This window comes from Colletes latitarsis, unplaced genomic scaffold (assembly GCF_051014445.1).
Source record: "Colletes latitarsis isolate SP2378_abdomen unplaced genomic scaffold, iyColLati1 scaffold0018, whole genome shotgun sequence".
NCBI lineage: Eukaryota > Metazoa > Arthropoda > Insecta > Hymenoptera > Colletidae > Colletes > Colletes latitarsis.
In genome coordinates this window covers 3,271,648-3,278,355 of record NW_027488369.1, presented here as the reverse complement: position 1 = coordinate 3,278,355, position 6,708 = coordinate 3,271,648, and positions in this window count along the sequence as shown.

Here is a 6,708-nt window from a genome sequence, read left to right as displayed (position 1 = left end):
TAATCGCAACCAGGTTTAATTGACTGCTTCGGTGTGGTGCCGCATTACTACGTGATCCAAAACAGAAAAAGGCCAGGGTCTGGCCACCAAGAATGCGAAAAATGCGAAAGTACGAGCCAGATGATTGCAAATACCAGAACTAACCCAGACATAACCAGCGTTATCCTCTAAAATACTTATCGGAACCAGCCTCTATTGACTATTTCAGTGTGGTACCACATTACTACGTGTTCCAAACGAGAAAAGGTCCAGGGTCTGGCCAACAAGTGTGCGAAAAATGCGAAAGTATGAGCCAGATGATTGCAAATACCGGAACTAACCCAGACATAACAAGCGTTATCCTCTAAAATATTAATCGCAACCAGGTTTAATTGACTGCTTCGGTGTGGTGCCGCATTACTACGTGATCCAAAACAGAAAAAGGCCAGGGTCTGGCCACCAAGAATGCGAAAAATGCGAAAGTACGAGCCAGATGATTGCAAATACCAGAATTATCCCAGACATAACCAGCGTTATCCTCTAAAATACAAATCGGAACCAGCTTCTATTGACTGTTTCAGTGTGGTACCACATTACTACGTGATCCAAACCAGAAAAAGGCCAGGATCTGGCCAACAAGTATGCGAAAAACGCGAAAGTACGAGCCAGATAAGGACAAATCCCAGACCTACCCGAGACATAACCGGCGTTATCCTCTAAAATATTAATCGCAACCATTTTAATTGACACTTTCGGTGTGGAAACTCATTACTACGGGATCCAAAGCAGAAAAAACCCAGGATCTGGTCAACAAGTATGCGAAAAATGCGAAAGTACGAGCCAGATGATTGCAAATACCAGAATTATCCCAGACATAACCAGCGTTATCCTCTAAAATACAAATCGGAACCAGCTTCTATTGACTGTTTCAGTGTGGTACCACATTACTACGTGATCCAAACCAGAAAAAGGCCAGGGTCTGGCCAACAAGTATGCGAAAAACGCGAATATATGAGCCATCTCATGATTGCAAATACCAGAACTAACCCTGACATAACCAGCGTTATCCTCTAAAATACGCATCGGAACATGCTTTTAATGACTGTTTCAGTGTGGTACTATATTACTACGTGATCCAAACCAGAAAAAGCCCAGGATCGGGCCAACAAGAATGCGAAAAATGCGAAAGTACGAGCCTGATGAGGGAAAATCCCAGACCTAACCGAGACGTAACCGGCGTTATCCCCTAAAATATTAATCGCAACCAGGTATAATTGACTGTTTCGGTGTGGTACCGCATTGCTACGATGATCCAAACCAGAAAGAGGCCAGGATCTGGCCAACAAGTATGCGAAAAATGCGAAAGTATGAGCCAGATGATTGCAAATACCAGAACTAACCCAGACATAACCAGCGTTATCCTCTAAAATATTAATCGCAACCAGGTTTAATTGACTGTTTCAATGTGGTACCACAATACTACGTGATCCAAACCAGAAAAAGCCCAGGATCTGGCCAACAAGTATGCGAAAAACGCGAAAGTATATGCCAGATGATAGCATATACCAGAACTAACCCAGACATAACCAGCGTTATCCTCTAAAATACTAATCGGAACCAGCTTCTATTGACCGTTTCAGTGTGGTACCACATTACTACGTGATCCGAACCAGAAAAAGGCTAGGATCAGGCCATCAAGTAAGCGAAAAACGCGAAAGTATGAGCCAGATGATTGCAAATACCAGAACTAACACAGACATAACCAGCGTTATCCTCTAAAATATTAATCGCAACCAGGTTTACTTGAAAGCTTCAGTGTGGTACCACATTACTACGTGATCCAAACCAGAAAAAGCCGAGGATCTGGCCAACAAGTATGCGAATAACGCGAAAGTATGTGCCAGATGATTGCAAATACCAGAACTATCCCAGGCATAACCAGCGTTATCCTCTAAAATATTATTCGCAACCAGGTTTAATTGACTGTTACGGTGTGGTACCACATTACTACGTGGTCAAAGCCAGAAAAAGGCCAGGATCTGGCCAACAAGGATGCGAAAAATGCGAAAGTACGAGCCTGATGAGGGAAAATCCCAGACCTAACCAAGACGTAACCGGCGTTATCCCCTAAAATATTAATCGCAACCAGGTTTAATTGTCTGTTTCGGTGTGGAACCACATTACTACGGGATCCAAACCAGAAAAAACTCAGGACCTGGCCGACAAGTATACGAAAGATGCGATAGTATGAGCCAGAGGAGGGCAAATACCAGACCTAACACAGACATAACCGGCGTTATCCTCTAAAATATTAATCGCAACCGGGTTTAATTGACTGTTTCGGTGTGGAACCACATTACTACGGGATCCAAACCAGAAAAAACCCAGGATCTGGCCAACAACTATAAGAAAAACGCGAAAGTACGAGCCAGATGATTGCAAATACCAGAACTATCCCAGGCATAACCAGGGTTATCCGCTAAAATATTATTCGCAACCTGGTTTAATTGACTGTTTCGGTGTGGTACCACATTACTACGTGGTCCAAGCCAGAAAAGGGCCAGGATCTGGCCAACAAGTATGCGAAAAATGCGAAAGTACGAGCCAGATGAGGGCAAATACCATACCTAACCGAGACATTACCGGCTTTATCCCCTAAAATATTAATCGCAACCAGGTTTCATTGACTGTTTCGGTGTGGAACCACATTACTACGGGATCCAAACCAGAAAAAAACCCAGGATCTGGCCAACAACTATGAGAAAAACGCGAAAGTATGAGCCAGATGATTGCAAATACCAGAACTATCCCAGGCATAACCAGCGTTATCCTCTAAAATATTATTCGCAATCAGGTTTAATTGACTGTTACGGTGTGGTACCACATTACTACGTGGTCCAAGCCAGAAAAAACCTAGGATCTGGCCAACAAGTATGCGAAAAATGCGAAAGTATGAGCCAGATGATTGCAAATACCAGAACTATCCCAGGCATAACCAGGGTTATCCGCTAAAATATTATTCGCAACCAGGTTTAATTGACTGTTTCGGTGTGGTACCACATTACTACGTGGTCCAAGCCAGAAAAGGGCCAGGATCTGGCCAACAAGTATGCGAAAAACGCGAATGTATGAGCCAGATGATTGCAAATACCAGAACTAACCCAGACATAACCAGCGTTATCCTCTAAAATACTAATCGGAACCAGCTTCTATTGACTGTTTCGGTGTGGTACCACATTACTACGTGGTCCAAACCAGAAAAAGCCCAGGATCTGGCCAACAAGTATGCGAAAAACGCGAATGTATGAGCCAGATGATTGCAAATACCAGAACTAACCCAGACATAACCAGCGTTATCCTCTAAAATACTAATCGGAACCAGCTTCTATTGACTGTTTCGGTGTGGTACCACATTACTACGTGATCCAAACCAGAAAAAGGCCAGGATCTGGCCAACAAGTATGCGAAAGGTGCGAAAGTACGAGGCAGTTCAGGGCAAATCCCAGACATAACCGTGACATAACCGGCCTTATCCTGTAAAATATTTATAGCAACCAGGTTTAATTGACTGGTTCGGTGTGGTACCGCATTACTACGTGATCCAAACCTGAAAGAGGCCAGGATCTGGCCAACAAGTATGCGAAAAACGCGAAAGTACGAGCCAGATGATTGCAAATACCAGAACTCACCCAGACATAACCAGCGCTGTCCTCTAAAATACTAATCTGAACCAGGTTTAATTGACTGTTTCAGTGTGGTACCACATTACTACGTGATCCAAACCAGAAAAAGTCCAGGATCTGGCCAACAAGTATGCGAAACCCGCGAAAGTATGTGCCAGATGATAGCAAATACCAGAACTAACCCAGACATAACCAGCGTTATCCTCTAAAATACTAATCGGAACCAGCTTCTATTGACTGTTTCAGTGTGGTACCACATTACTACGTGATCCAAACCAGAAAATGGCCGGAATCTGGCCTAGAAGTATGCGAAAAACGCGAAAGTACGAGCCAGATGATTGCAAATACCAGAACTATGCCTGACATAACCAGCGTTAACTTCTAAAATACGAATCGGAACATGCTTTTAATGACTGTTTCAGTGTGGCTACACATTACTACGAGATCCAAACCAGAAAAATCCCAGGATCGGGCCAACAAGTATGCGCAAAATGCGAAAGTACGAGCCAGATGAGGGCAAATCCCAGACCAAACCGAGACATAACCGGCGTTATCCTCTAAAATATTAATCGCAACCAGGTTTAATTGACTGCTTCGGTGTGGTACCGCATTACTACGTGATCCAAACCAGAAAAAACCTAGGATCTGGCCAACAAGTATGCGAAAAATGCGAAAGTACGAGCCAGATGAGGACAAATCCCAGACCTACCCGAGACATAACCGGCGTTATCCTCTAAAGTATTGATCGGAACCAGGTTTAATTTACTGTTTCAGTGTGGTACCTCTTTACTACGTGGTCCAAGCCAGAAGAAGGCCAGGATGTGGCCAACAAGTATGCGAAAAATGCGAAAGTACGAGCCAGATGAGGGCAAATACCAGACCTAACCGAGACATAACCGGCGTTATCCTCTAAAATGTTAATCGCAACCAGGTTTAATTGACTGTTTCGTTCTGGAACCACATTACTGCGGGATCCAAACCAGAAAAAACCCAGGATCTGGCCAACAAGTATGCGAAAAATGCGAAAGTACGATCCAGATGAGGGCAAATCCCAGACCTAACCGAGACATAACCGGCGTTATCCTCTAAAATATTATTCGCAACCAGGTTTAATTGACTGTTTCGGTGTGGTACCACATTACTACGTGGTCCAAGCCAGAAAAAGGCCAGGATCTGGCCAACAAGTATGCGAAAAACGCGAAAGTACGAGCCAGATGAGGACAAATCCCAGACCTACCCGAGACATAACCGGCGTTATCCTCTAAAATATTAATCTCAACCAGGTTTAATTGACTGTTTCGTTGTGGAACCACATTACTACGGGATCCAAACCAGAAAAAACCCAGGATCTGGCCAACAAGTATGCGCAAAATGCGAAAGTACGAGCCAGATGAGGGCAAATCCCAGACCAAACCGAGACATAACCGGCGTTATCCTCTAAAATATTAATCGCAACCAGGTTTAATTGACTGCTTTGATGTGGTACCGCATTACTACGTGATCCAACCCAGAAAAAGGCCATGATCTGGCCAACAAGTATGCGAAAAATGCGAAAGTATGAGCCAGATGAGGGCAAATACCAGAACTAACACAGACATAACCTGCGTTATCCTCTAAAATACTAATCGGAACCAGCTTTTATTGACTGTTACAGTGTGGTACCACATTACTACGTGATCCAAACCAGAAAAAGGCCAGGATCTGGCCAACAAGTATGCGAAAAACGCGAAAGTACGAGCCAGATGAGGACAAATCCCAGACCTACCCGAGACATAACCGGCGTTATCCTCTAAAATATTAATCGCAACCAGGTTTAATTGACTGTTTCGTTGTGGAACCACATTACTACGGGATCCAAACCAGAAAAAACCCAGGATCTGGCCAACAAGTATGCGAAAAACGCGAAAGTACGAGCCAGATGAGGACAAATCCCAGACCTACCCGAGACATAACCGGCGTTATCCTCTAAAATATTAATCGCAACCAGTTTAATTGACTGTTTCGGTGTGGAACCTCATTACTACGTGTTCCAAACGAGAAAAGGGCCAGGGTCTGGCCAACATGTGTGCGAAAAACGCGAAAGTATGAGCCAGATGGTTTCAAATACCAGAACTAACACAGACATAACCAGCGTTATCCTCTAAAATACTAATCGGAACCAGCTTTCATTGACTGTAACAGTGTGGTACCACATTACTACGTGATCCAAACCAGAAAAAGGCCGGAATCTGGCCTACAAGTATGCGAAAAACGCGAAAGTACGAGCCAGATGAGGACAAATCCCAGACCTACCCGAGACATAACCGGCGTTATCCTCTAAAGTATTAATCGGAACCAGGTTTAATTGACTGTCTCAGTTTGGTACCTCTTTACTACGTGGTCCAAGCCAGAAGAAGGCCAGGATGTGGCCAACAAGTATGCGAAAAATGCGAAAGTACGATCCAGATGAGGGCAAATCCCAGAACTAACCCAGACATAACCAGCGTTATCCTCTAAAATACTAATCGGAACCTGCTTCCATTGACCGTTTCAGTGTGGTACCACATTACTGCGTGATCCGAACCAGAAAAAGGCTAGGATCAGGCCATCAAGTAAGCGAAAAACGCGAAAGTACGAGCCACATGAGGGAAAATCCCAGACCTAACCCAGACATAACCGGCGTTATCCGCTAAAATATTAATCGCAACCAGGTTTAATTGTCTGGTTCGTTGTGGAACCACATTACTGCGGGATCCAAACCAGAAAAAGGCCATGATCTGGCCGACAAGTATGCGAAAAATGCGAAAGTATGAGCCAGATGAGGGCAAATACCAGAACTAACACAGACATAACCTGCGTTATCCTCTAAAATACTAATCGGAACCAGCTTTTATTGACTGTTACAGTGTGGTACCACATTACTACGTGATCCAAACCAGAAAAAGGCCAGGATCTGGCCAACAAGTATGCGAAAAACGCGAAAGTACGAGCCAGATGAGGACAAATCCCAGACCTACCCGAGACATAACCGGCGTTATCCTCTAAAATATTAATCGCAACCAGGTTT